We start from the raw sequence: 15,037 nt of genomic DNA on the forward strand, positions 1-15,037 counted from the left end.
GCAAGAAGTTCAAGGTATTTCGGAACACAGTAAAAGAGAATTAGAGGGTATTTTAAGAGATAAAGCAGAGGTATTTTTACCTAAGACTGGCAATATTAAGCACTTTCAGTACAAGTTTGAAGTAAAACAGCACAAACCATTTAGAATGCCACCCTATACAATCCCATTAAGCTACAGGAATAAAGTATTCCAGGAGATATCTAAAATGTTAGATGATGATATTATTGAACCAGCTACCTCCACATACAACAGCCCGCTCCATATTGTACAAAAACGAGATGGGAGCATCAGGTTAGTGCTTGATTCCAGACAAATCAACACAATCATAATCACTGGGACAGATCGCCTAGAAAAATTAGAGGAATTGATACCAAACTTCCACGGTGCTAAGATATTTTCATCAATTGATTTACAGAGTACTTTCTGGCAAATAGAATCGGCCCCAGAATGTAGAAAATTTACAGCATTTATCGTATTCGGTAGATGTTACCAGTTTAAACGACTGCCATTTGGTTTAAACATATCATCATCAACGTTTATTAGGGGATTTAATACTATACTCAGCCCTGAAATTTTACAAAACATTACTTGTTGATGATGTGATTATAGCAGAACCCTCTTGGGAACATCACAACGACACATTAAATCAGTTTTTACACATCATGAAAGAGCTTGGGGGTCACAGTAAATATAACAAAATCCAAATTTGGAAGGCGAGAGCTCAAATTTCTAGGACACATTATTTCCGAGAAAGGGGTAATGCCCGACCCAGAAAAACTAATGGCAATCAAAGAATTCTGTACTCCATATAATAAGAAAACTCTCAGAGGATTTCTAGGTCTCACCCGATTCTATAAAAAATTTATTTTGATCGACTCTCTCGCAACACCACGACTATGTGCATTGACTGGAAAAAACACGCCATAGGTATGGGATCAACAAGCCAATGAAGAATTTTTTAAAATGAAAAACGCACTAACAACAGCACCGATTTTAGCACATCCTGATGTAACACAAAAACATTATATGGCCACTGATAGCGCGAAAACAGGTTTAGTAGTTGTTTTATCCCAAGAATACGAACAGGCAGGGCTAAGATCATATAGAACAATTGCATTTGCCAGTCGGGTACTCACAAAAAGCGAGAAAAACTATTCAGTCACGGAGCTGGAAGCATTGGCCATTGTATGGGGCTTCCAAAGTTTTCGATACTTCCTATTCGGAAGATAAACTAAAGTATACACTGACCACAAAGCATTTGGGTTTCTGTTATCCGCCCAACTAGCTCATGGGAGGTTAGCCAGACGGATGTTAATACTACAAGCATTTGACTTCACTATTACACACATACCAGGACCAGCGAATGTATTAGCAGATGTTTTATCACGATGTCCACAGGGTGCATCCAATAACATAGGTTTGGAAGCAGCAGAAGACCAGTTTACAATGTACTATATGAAAGAAGTACCTTTCGAAAACTACATTACAACAGCATTGAAAAACATAGGCAAAGAACAGGACAAGGATCCCGAAATACTAGGAATCACACACAAGTGGAGAAGTAAGGATTTTCCAGACATTCGACAGCACTATCTCGTAAAAAACAATGTTTTATTTTTTAGACGAAATGTTGCAACGAATGAATGGTTAATCTATATCCCATATGAACTAATTAATAAGTACATATGGTATACACATTTAAGTAATGGCCGCTTTGGACCAGAGAAATGCTTTTTAAAAATAAAACAAACAAGCCATTTTCCTAATATGGAAAGACGAATTGGAACAGTATTAGTCAAATGCAAAAAATTTATGAGGGCTAAACACGTCACTTTCCAAACCAAACCACTTATGTTTCCAATAATCTCTAAAAGATTAAAACAAACAGCTGCAACAGATTTGATGGGGCCCCTCCCACGCACTAAAAATGGATATATTTTCATATTTGTCGTTTTGGAACTTACTTCTAAATATGTTACCTTGACACCATTAAAACAGGCAACAGGCCTTAATATAAGTAAAGCATTTAGACAAGATTTTCTCAGACATGTAGGTCGAGTGGAACGAATAATTTCGGATAATGGCCCACAATACAAATCAGTGCAATGGCAGAACACGTTAAAACAACACGAAATAAAACCCATCTACATATCTAAGTACAAACCTAGCGTAAATCCAGCAGGACGATCTATGAAGGACGTAGGCACTTTATGCCAATTATATGCAGGCAAAAGACACAACACATGGGATATATACCTTATAGATTTTCAAGAAGTAATAAATGAAATGCCACATAGCACTACACTACTACCTCCAGTTACTCTACTTAAAAATATTGAACCCCCAAACATAACAAGAGAAAATGTTAGATTTCCTATTGTACCACGTAGACAGCACAAACAAGTCATAGCAACAGCACTCTCCAACATTAGAAAGGCAGCCATTAAAAGAAAAGAAGTGGAGGTAGAACAGCAATTAAAAGAACATTCTCAGTAGGCCAGAAAGTATTTGTAAAAACACACCATCTCTACAGCAAACAGAAACATAAGTTTTACGCTGCATACAAAGGGCCTGTCATAATTAGCCGAATTGATCATGATAATGCTGTGGAACTAATGAACCCGAAAACAGGCAAAACCTTAGGACTTCACCATGTGAGCCATATCAAAAAGTTTGAAGATCAATTTTATTACCAGTAAATAATCAGCACAATTTTTCAAGATTATGTTGCAGATAAGATCGTCAGGAGAAAGAAGAATGAAGAGAGAGGAAGGTGGGAAAAAGAAAGTAGTTTCAATAAAAACAAAAACAAAAATAACACCAATAGTACCGTAGATTCAGATGAAGGGATAAAGCGAAGATTATCTAACAGCATGAAATACTAAAATGCTATACCCCACGACACTACACAAAAAATAAACAAACGAATTTGAGGATTTTTGTAGAATTTAAGACTCAAAATATCTTAGAATTGTTGCATGGAAAGGGCGCTGAAATTTGTAAAGCTTTTTAAGAAGGCGTAAAGCAATGTAGGTACTAGACTTATGTTAGATGATTATAAGTAAAACTTTTTGTAAGAACTATTGTAAAAACTGCAACCAAGACCAGATGAAACGACCCACAAGTTGCAATGCGAGAAGTATCAAGAAAGAAAAGGACGTAATTAGCAAGACACGATTCTGACAAGGCAGAAGCATCGAGAGAAAGGAAAGGACAGCGAGACCAACAGAAGGCCCTTGTATCGGAAGTGGGCCATAAATCTGCCCGCTAAGCGGAACTCTGCTGGGACAGAACACGGAACCACACAGTGGTGGAACCCTGCAGAGACACAACAGGACACCGAACGCCAGAAGGGACTAGTGCAGGGACTGACATGCAAACACTGAACTTTCACCGCTTCTAAACTCTGAACGCCCTGAATCAGCGGAGCGAGCAAAAAACGGCCTGATGAGAAGACCGCTTGGGCAAGCCACCACCGGCAGAAAAAAAATATGTGTAAAAGTGACACTACTGCTATTAAACAGAACACTGATGCACGAAACTGAAGAAAACTTCCACAAAGTAAAAATGACATGCCCAAACAATTTATCAAACTGTTACTAAGAGGAGAACTTCAAAGTGACAAGTTACCAATAAATATTTCCATATCCTGCCCAGAGAAGAACCAAGAAGCAAGTAAGAAGCACAGAAAAAGCAGGAAGAACAGAAGATGAAGATTCGCAGGATTGAGGTGAAGAAAGAAGATGGGTGAAGAATACACGACATACCTTCCCAAATCTCTATCCTATTGTAAACTAGTCGTCTGTGAAGTATTACAACGAAAAACGACCGCTTTCAGCGACACATAACGATGACTTTCACGCACACAAAGCCAGTAAACCACGAGATTCTACACTCACAGCTCCATTCCATTATGGGACCTCCACAACAGCAACACACACTTGCAAAGCCAACAAGGAATGACGAACAAAGCTGTACATCAAATACTTGCCCACATCCATCTCGCTCAAGTCCATCACGTTCGTGCAAAGAAAACATTCGCTGACCTCATGCTTAAACATTCATAGGATTGTGTGAATGTATGAAATCAAATTATGTGATGTAGGAATTGTGCAAAAGAAACGTGTGAAAAACTAAATAAGTTAAGCACACCAGACAGCTAATAAACTACAAAATAACAGTCATTGACTATCGACTTAAGTATAAAATAGACTATCGATAAAAGTAAGTCATTAGTTCTGAAATGGACAGCATATGAAGATCAAAAGTAAGGCGTAATAAACACTAAAACTACACGCCACTTATTTTCTCCTCATAAAAATAAAAGAATAACTATATTTTACTTATTTTCTCCTTATAAAACAAAGAACAAAAAATTATTTTGTTGGATGTTTTCCCTTCTTTTTAAAATTTGTACCATTTGTTAGGATAATATCTCAATACTTGTGTATGTATATTTCTTTGTCAAAGGAATTCTTGGAAATAATTCTTATTTGTTAGTGTAACAATGTTGAAATGAGTGTCTAGAAACAGAAACATTTTACATCTACATGATTTTTAGAAAATGTGTTATGAATAGATTTTACTTAATTACTACATTTATAAAAACAATATTTCTAAGAAAATCGATGAGAAAGACTCCTCACTTTCAATAACAAACTTCTTAAAAATCAAACTTCGCAATTAAATAAAGAAAAAATAATTAAAAAATAATAATTATAATAGAATCAAAATATTCTTTCCTTGTCAATATAAACATATTTTTGACAATTATATGGAAGAATTTAAAAATATGAATTAGTAATACAAACTAGCATAGAACAGAATGTTAGCACACTGGACTCGCATTTGGGAGGACGACGGTTCAATCCCATCTCTGGCCATCCTGATTTACGTTTTCCGTGATTTCCCTAAATCGTTTCACGCAAATGCCGGGATGGTTCCTTTGAAAGGGCACGGCCGATTTCCTTCCCAATCCTTCCCTAACCCGAGCTTGCACTCCGTCTCTAATGCCCTCATTGTCGACGGGACGTTAAACACTAACCACCACCACCACCACCACCATAGAACAGAATAACGTGGCTGAACAGTAGGCAACAAAATTTAGATAACGGAATAATTTTTGACTGGCTTAGACAATGATTCAATCATTGCCTAACTTCAGTACAAAAATTAAGTTTGAAGGGTGGTGATATGTGAGGTGTCAGGCAAATCCAACACCTTCCATGAAAACCCTGATATGAGAAGCAAATCCAGTAGTATGTCACATAGCTCCGAATAATTTGTGACATTAAATTAACCAAAGTAATATGAGTAACGAGTGAGCAAATGGAATACCACAGACTAACCCAAGAATGCCTAAATGCGTGTCATACCTTCCCACCATGAGACAGATGCAGTTCCGAGGGGAGAAACGAGAGCAGAATCTGAGAGCAAAACCGTGTTAAGCTGAAGGCTCTACGATAAGAGACGAACACCCACGTTGCCAGCTAACCGCTAGGATGAGCACTCCAAAAGTACTGTATAGATCTTACGATAACTCTAAAAGGACCACACCAGCTGCAAGTTTTAGCGTGAGACTTTTTGCGTCTCAGTTACGTCACGACCACCCCCCAGCACATGTTAAAAGATAGAGCCCTCCAGAAGAACAGTGTAGATCTTACGATAACACTAAAAGGACCACACCAACTGGAAGTTTTAGCGTGAGACTTTTCCGCGTCTCTGTTACATTGCAAACTTTAAAAACATTGCCCCACCACGAAAAGTATAACGTTTTTCATTGGATGGACAGAATTTTTGTAGGTGGAACTTAAGGTTAAAATTGAGACCCTGTTTGGTCAAATGAAAACACAGCCAGATAGTTTTTTATAATCAACTTCAGTAAATTGTAGTGAGGTCAGAGCTGCTTCTGAGACGGCGAGGTGAGCGGAGCTGTGCTGCCCGCTGCCCCCTGACGAACAGCGACAACGTAATGAACGCACGCGATGTCGCATAACAGCGCGTAAAGCTTCACTCAGAACTGCAGAAGTCTCATCTGTTACACCTCTTTTTCGCGTAATACTAGTGTCGATCGTCAATTAAAGCTCATGGTGTTCACATTTGCCACTTGAAGTAAAAATCTGAAACGCAATGATTTTTCTGTTATATACCTATTGAGAAGCCACATCAGCCACTGTAATTTACGACAAGTTAGATCAGTAATTAAAGATAATTGAGGGTCACTGTAGACACATTTGACGGTTTTCTCTTTTGTCAAACTTAATTTAAACCTAGATTATAGACGTGATATGGCATAGGTCATCCTTCGATCCATTGTTGAAATTGGAAACCCATTCAGGGAATATTCGTTCACACTTTTGTTGAACGCAGTTGGTTTTTAGCATCCTGTATTAAAACATTTCCTTTTTACCAATAGTGCAATTTATAAACAATGTGTATATAGGCTGTTTAGGTTTTTTTATTGGTAACGCCACCTCTGTATAAAAATCACTGGCTCTGCTGTGTGCAGTCTGTGTCTAGTTTGCATTGTTGTCTGCCATTGTAGTGTTGGGCAGCGGCAGCTGGATGTGAACAGCGGGTAGCGTTGCGCAGTTGGAGGTGAGCCGCCTGCAGTGGTTGATGTGGGGAGAGAGATGGCGGAGTTTTGTAATTTGTCATGAACTGATATATATATTATGACTATTAAGGTAAATACATTGTTTGTTCTCTATTAAAATCTTTCATTTGCTAACTATGCCTATCAGTAGTTAGTGCCTTCTGTAGCTTGAATCTTTTATTTAGCTGGCAGTAGTGGTGCTCGCTGTATTGCAGTAGTTCGAGTAACCAAGATTTTTGTGAGGTAAGTGATTTGTGAAACGTATAGGTTAATGTAAGTCAGGGCCATTCTTTTGTAGGGATTTTTGAAAGTCAGATTGCGCGCTTGATCAAACACGTGAAGATTTAACTACTGAGTTACATAACATCGAATCGAAATGTCAAAAAGTCTGTAATGACGTAAAGACATAAATTTGTGAGCATTTGCAACCTATTTTTTCGCGTCATGAGAATGCATTACAGAATCACGAAGCAGCCATGAAAGAACTGCAAACCATTGTTCATGAAAATCACGACACCTTGCAAGCTAAAATTGACTCCGTTGCATCTACCGATTCGGTTACGCAACTTGCAAAAACTCAAGAAAACTTAAAGGACACAGTAGATACGATTTCAACACAAATGGACACTCTGAAACTTGGTTCAGAAAAACACAATGACAAAAACTATTTTGAAAGAAGATGTGATTATACATTTCCCCTATCTGCATTGTTATTTTTAGTGTAATATTTTTTCTGCTTGAGCTTTGTCATGTTTAGATGCTGCTGCTGTTTGTCAGGCGTAGTGCTACTAAATTTCACGTTGCATTACTCTGTTAAGCCAGTTTACTACTGATTTATTTTTCTTGTTTGCTGCTCATTGCCTTATATTAGTTGTAATTTATGCTGCTTGCTTTGCCTATTTAAATTTTTTGTCATTGATGTTTGTGTTAATTGTTTTGTGCTGCTGCATTGCCTCGTCCCTTAGTTTAGCATCTGAGCTCAGTAGATTTAAGTTAGCTTAAGAGGGGGTAGCCAATAAGAGAATGAGTTGCGATGAATTTGAAGAAATGCACTGAGAGGCTATACGAGAAAAGTACAGAAAGCAGGTATAGACAGGACTTTAGGAAATAATGAAGAACGAAGGGAGATCTCCGAGAAGTAAAGAAAGTTTTGTTTGCAAAATACTGCAGTAAAACAAATCCTGTCCTTTCCTTGTATTATTCCGCTATATGTTTGTGTACCCTTGGGTATTTATGTTTTTCCTGTATTTATATGTTTATCTGATAAGACTTATGTTGTAGAATTTTTCTAATGCTAAGCTACATTCACTATGATGAGGAATACTGTTATCCTCAAATATAATTGGCATTAATAATATGTTCTTTACCTTGTAAATATGCTTAGACATTATTTATTCTGTTTTGTTTTAATGCTCATGTGTGAAGGTGATGTTTCAAAAGTTGTTCTGACCTTTTATGTATGGACTTATGTCATAATTCCTGTAACACTAATGTATATGTTTATTTCTATTTTTATGTGAAGCCTGCATTACTACAAATGTTATCTGTATTGTTATGTTGTAATGATGTATTTTGTATCTTTGTTATAGTATTCTTATGTTATAAAATTGTAATTGACACCAGTTCATCATATTAAGTAACTTGTAAGTTTCATTTTACTGCACACGTTTCTGTTGGTCATAGTATATGGACAATATGCGAGAAGTAGGGACTGATAGTGTTTGCACGTGTGTTAATAATTCAGCAAGGGACTGGATGACAGCATTGCTGGTTCTAAGGACATTTCAAACAAATTTTTTGTGAGTGGACATGTGGTGGTTTATGGACTTGCTATATTCTCCGCAAGACTATTCGATGGTGATTGTGCACCTGCACAGTCGCAACAGATGGCTGCTGGCCGTCTCTACAAGGACTACAGTGGGTCTGCACCTTTCATAACCCACCAATACCCTTATTTCTACAAGGACCGCAGTGGGTCTGCACCTCTGATGGCCCACCTATACCATACTCTCTACCAAGACTATAGTGGGTCTGCTCTGTGATGACCTACCTACCAATATTCTTCAAAACGTCGAATGACTCTGTTGTGGATTTACTCTGTTGTGGCCCATTACCTGTCAGCATGTCAAGAGTCAGCACTGTCTTTCCGTTGGAAGGACAACACTACTTCTTCAAGACTGCATGGAAATCCACTACTTCCGTGTGCATTGTCTTTTACTGCTCAGACTTTGAGAAAAACACTGCTATTTCAGTGTGATGAACGATCAGGACTGTCTTTATGGACTGTGAGAAAATTTTAACTTTTGACCAACATTGTATCAAAAAGTGTGTGCATTTGATATCTTTGTTATTGTAATTATGAAAAATTTTATCAAATCATTATTGGCCACTGCCCAAAAAAATTTGTAAAATTTTTTTTGTGGGGAGCATGGAGGCTATGTAAGTAGGCTGTTTAGGTTTCTTTATTGGTAACGCCACCTCTGTATAAAAATCACTGGCTCTGCTGTGTGCAGTCTGTGTCTAGTTTGCATTGTTGTAATACTCGCCATTGTAGTGTTGGGCAGCGGCAGCTGGATGTGAACAGCGCGTAGCGTTGCGCAGTTGGAGGTGAGCCGCCAGCAGTGGTGGATGTGGGGAGAGAGATGGCGGAGTTTTGTAATTTGTCATGAACTGATATATATATTATGACTATTAAGGTAAATACATTGTTTGTTCTCTATTAAAATCTTTCATTTGCTAACTATGCCTATCAGTAGTTAGTGCCTTCCGTAGTTTGAATCTTTTATTTAGCTGGCAGTAGTGGTGCTCGCTGTATTGCAGTAGTTCGAGTAACCAAGATTTTTGTGAGGTAAGTGATTTGTGAAACGTATAGGTTAATGTAAGTCAGGGCCATTCTTTTGTAGGGATTTTTGAAAGTCAGATTGCGTTGCGCTAAAAAATATTGTGTGCCAGTTTAAGCACAGTCCTGTATAAATTGTTCAAAGGGGACGTTTCAAATGTTTTGTGAGTAGAATAAAATTTCGAATGGTAAACTTAACTGCTTTTTCGACGTTATTTTACCAGCTAACTAAAAATAGGTAAGCCTTGAACCCCTTCCACTAAATTTAGTTAGTATTAAGATTCATTTACAGGGAGTTCTGTGGAGCTGACGCTGAAATCATTAAGTATTTGGTTATATCATCAATAGTCTCATTGAACTCTTCTGAACTCTATATGTCATGCGTGGTATGACGTCTCCTTACCAGCAACAGGTCCCAGGTTCAAACTAGTCAATTCCCTAAAAAACAACCTCAGAGCGTCGTTGCGTGAAAGTGGTAGGGAGACACGATATAGAACAAACAGACACCACGCAGAATGTGGGAGACCTCACATAAAACTGATGAATCTCCTGAAGAATGTTTCGATTAGTAGTGTAAAGCTTGATGTATTGTCGAGCAGAACATTTACAGACAGCAGTCTCCGAAAGTATGCTAAATGAATGTAAAAATTCACGAAAGTTGTCGAAAACATGATACACTTTTGCAGCACGAAACCTCAGTAATAATGCACACTACCTCTGGTGCATGCAGTATTATGTAGTGGTTAGCGTCTCTGGCTGAGGGTTTAATACTTACCGCCAGCATTTATTTGTTATTCAGCATTTATCATGTCTGGAAGATTCTTAAGACATTTGATGTTTGTAATCTTTGTATACTCTATAATATTCCATATTCGCGTAAGTACAAACATCAAAAATTTTTGCATCACCACGGTTACCAGTAATACTGAAGATAGACGTTGGCTGTGGATATTGTACCACATACATAGTACCTTTGACTGTTCAGACATGTCACTAAACCCACCCAAAGATGCGTGAGCAGCGCCTATTAGACGGAAGCGGTCTGACAGCCGATCAGTTCCAGTCAATTCACCAGGAAGAGGTACACGGCTCGTGTTGCCTGTAGTTCAACCACGCGTCGAAGGTCAGTACCGCGGTTTGACCGCGTCCGAATTGTTACTTTCTGCCAGGAAGGGCTCTCAACAAGGGAAATTCCAGGGGTCTCGAAGTAAACGAAAGCGATATTATTCGGACATGGAGGAGATATATACAGCCAGGAACTGTCAATGATATCCCTCGCTCAGCCCGCCGCTTTTTGTGCAGCCACAAAGTGTGCGCAATAGGTCGCATGATGTGCAACTTCCGACGTCCATGACGAGGACCATCATTGCAACCACGACATCGGGCAGTGCGGTACAGATGGGCCCAACAGCATGCTGAAGGGACCGTTCAGGATTACCATCATGTTCTCTTCACCAATGAGTGTCGCATATGCCTTCAACCAGACAATCGTCGGTCAGTCTGAACGCCTTAGACACACTGTCCAAGAAGTGGAGCAAGGTGGATGTTCCCTGCTGTTTTGGTGTGGCATTGTGTGGGGCTGACGTACGCCGCTGGTGGTCATCGAAGGTGCCGTAACGACTGTACGATACTTGAATGCCATCCTCCGACCGATATTGCAACCATATCGGCCGCATATTAGCGAGGCATTCGTCTTCATGGACGACAATTCGCGCCCCCATCGTGCACATCTTGTGAATGACTTCCTTCACGTTAACGACACCGCTCGACTAGGGTGGCCAGCATGTTCTCCAGACATGAACCCTATCTAACATGCCTGGAATACCAACCATGTGAGGGATCTACGCCGAATCGCCGCTGGGGAGTGGGACAATCTGGAACAACATTGCCTTTATGAACTTCTGGATAGTATGCCACGAGGAATACAGGCATGCATCAGTGCAAGAGGACGTCCTACTGGGTATTAGAAGTACTGGTGTGTACAGTAATCTGGACCACCACGTCTGAAGGTGTCGCTGTATGGTGGTACGACATGCAGTGTGTGGTTTTCATGAGCAACAGAAATGTCGGAAATGATGTTTATGTTGATCTCTATTCCAATTTTCTGTACAGGTTTCGGTACTCTCGGAACCGAGGTGATGCAAAACTCTTTTTGATGTGTGTATAACCTTTCTGGAGTATTCGATGTTTGTATAAATCATGAGGTAAAGAGTGCAATAATCGTACACAAATAATGTTTATTTGAAATGCAGATTTCAATTACTTTATGGTAATCTACATCACAGCAAATGTAAGTACTGGAGGAACCTTCGCTGGCCATCATCGTCCACTGCCCAGGGCAAAGACGGCCCGACACCAGGAAGGGAGGGCTCGAGACGTGCACGCAGGAGCCATTCTGAAGCCGTACAGGCTGTGGGCCTCATTTATGAATTACCACACTGCGAAAAGCCTTACGATGAGTAGCGCCCCGGAAATTGATGGACCCTTTCACCCACGAGGAAGGAACGTCCAGAACATACAAGCGGAGACATGTGAATTTTTCTGGATTGGAGAAGCCGTTTTACCTATCTTAGAAAGAAAGGATGAGTCGACAGTTCCGGCAACGCACAGGCACCGGGAAGGAGCGTACGCAAAACACGAAGAATTCACAGAGGGAGGCGTGCGAAAGAAGTCGGCGTGCTTAAAAAGATGATTTCTGGACCGTAATGTCTTTCCATACAAATCGAAGATGCCAGTAGATTCTGAGACGAAGCTAAATGACGCGCCTGTTCAGGTCTCACGCACAGATATCGGTTACAAAGAAGTGTGGTTTTGAGTCTTTCATAAGAACTTCGGAATGCAGAAATACGTCGGAAGAATGTGCCACCAACGCTGGTGAAATAGTGAGAAAGATGCTAATTTTTGAATCACACACCACCCCACACAAGATAAAAAAATTTCCACCCTCCACGGATAGACGTGGTCATGAAATGGCCATCAATCATTGCGCAGCATTGTAAATTTGATCCGCGAAAGGCAGAAATTTTTGGACAACATGGTTGCGGAGATGAAACAGCGATTAGTATGATTAACCAGTTATTCAAAAACAGTCTGAATCACATTTATTATTATTATACCACCAACCGGCTTCCACCCAACGTAGGGGTCATCTTCTGGGCGTTTACACCTTTGGTCGACTACTGGTGGTGTCAATGGTGTAAACGCCCAGAAGATGACCCCTACGTTAGGTTGAAGCCGGTTGGTGGTATAATAATAATAAATGCGATTAAGACTGTATTTGAATAACTGAAAGGCAGAAATGGTGAGAGGCTGATGGGGAGTCGGTGACACAGAGCGGAAGCAAGAGGACATGAGGCTCTTCCATCCATCGCCAACATCCGCCTTCCGACCGCGAAAACACTGTTCCGACTGCGGCAGCACGCGGCGGACAACCGCCGCTGAGACCCTGCTCGTCCGGGCCGTCAAGACGCGCGTCTGTGATGACAGCTGCCGACTCTCCGCCCACCGCGACACGCCGTCACGACGCAGCGTCTGCCGCAACAGCATTACACGACGAATGATCACGAATAATACTGAGATGATTCATTCCCTCTCCATCCCCTTAATAACTGAGTCGTGTCCACCCAAAGACTGAGCGAGTTGGCGAAGTGGTTAGCACACTGTACTCGCATTCGGGAAGACGGCTGTTCACACCCGCGTCTCTCCTACCTGATTTAGGCTCTCCTTGATATCCCTGAATCGCTTCAGGCAAATTCCAGGGTGGTTCCTTTGAAAGGACACAGTATACTTCCTTCCCCCCCCCCTCCACACCCTCCCTAATCCTATGGGACCTATCCCCTCCTCTCAACCAACCAATTCACGCCCAGTGAAATCGGCCCTGAACTAGCAACTCTGTAAAAAAAATGAAAAATAAAAAAAATAAAAACATATTAAAATAAATAAATTTCGTTTACGTTTTAATCATCTAACAAATCTGTTCCTTTGAAACATTAACCTCTCTAACTCATAACCTCTTGCGTCTGATTTGATTTAATTATTGATATCAGTTAATTATTGGCTCCCACGAGAGGATGGTCTCGTTGGTAATTAGCATCTTATATGAAGTGACTCACACTCATGTTCACTGGTCATACCGGACTCGATAGTCCATTACTGCAGCAACGTATTTTCACCTTCTGTCCCTGTATTGGGCTATTTCCTTCCATTCACCTTCAATATCTAGGCTCCTCAAATCAGCCTTCACATTGTCCTTCCATCTACGCCTCGGTCTCCCCACTGGACGTTTTCTCTCTAAGTGCCATACCCAGTATTTTGTGTGCTGCCTTGGCCTCATCCATTCGAACTACGTGACCCGCCCATCGCAGCCTACATGATGTAATAATACTGATTATGTTGAGAGGTGGTATGCATTTAGATGCACACAGTGACTTGCCCCCTCTCAAATTTATATCTTACTCTGAGTAATTCGATTTGAGGAAGTATGGCCGAGTATTGTCATTACAAGGCTAGTATTGAGAACGCAGAAGATATGAATATTTTCCTCTCCCACACAGCGTCTCTCGTCACGCGGATAGTCCGGTAACAGGCGGGTTCTGCTGATCTTGAAAGTGTTATGCCGACGGGTGTGAGGGAGTCGAGTGGATGCTTTCCAGACGCTGACATTGACATAAGAGCGGGGACGACACGCCCACATGGGCCCGAAGGAACGCTGCGGCTAGAGATCCCGTTACTTCGCAGAAACTTAGTGGAAACACTTTCTCACGGGCTACCAGCGAGGCGTGGGAATGACTTGTGTTCCCCGGCAGTCTTCGCATGCAAATTCCCGCGTTTTCTGCAAAATCGTAACTGTGATTGGCTTGCTCAGGGGATAGCTCCGTGACGTAGCAAAAGCGGCGCAGAAATTGCTGCCAAGTATCTCCATTGGTGGAATAGTAGTGCTTCGGCAACAGAGTGGAATTTTCCGCCGGTTTTCGAGTTGCTGACTGGAATTTTTAACCAGGGCCACTGTCGTGGGTGCGGAAATGTTCTGTGCTCAGCTTGTACGGGTGCTCTTGACGGAGTCGGCTCTCGCCTTTCGGTCGGAGTAGGTCACAAGACTGAGCTCTCGCTGCTCTGGACAGCCTGCCTTCCGTTGGCTGTTTAATATACTTTCATTTAATTGTAACTGTTTGACGAAGTTGCTGAAGTTTCGACTTCAACGTAGCTTTTCGAGTACAGTTGGCAACTGAGTGTTCTGCGTACAAGCGGCATATGTTGTCCGTCTTGAACAGTTTCAGCTAAAGCTGACTGTATCGGAGTTACTGTGTGACTTCACTTGTTAAAATAAATCACTGTGCAGTCAGTGATTGTGTAGCGAGCCATCTTCATCTCCCTCAGAGGCGCATTTATGTTGCTAGGAAGTCTTTAGTCTGGAACAACCAGACCAGGATAATTTGTTTCGGGCTATACTCCCGACAAGTCGAAGCAACCAGCCATCGCCTCCGGTATGCCAGATCGTGTCCTTGCTGCTAAGAAGACAGCTTGGTGATGTATGTCCGCAGCCCCGGCAGATTAGGAAATTTTGCTATATGGCAATCAGGGCTCAGCAGAGCGCGCCTGTTCCA

This window comes from Schistocerca serialis, chromosome 1 (assembly GCF_023864345.2).
Source record: "Schistocerca serialis cubense isolate TAMUIC-IGC-003099 chromosome 1, iqSchSeri2.2, whole genome shotgun sequence".
NCBI lineage: Eukaryota > Metazoa > Arthropoda > Insecta > Orthoptera > Acrididae > Schistocerca > Schistocerca serialis.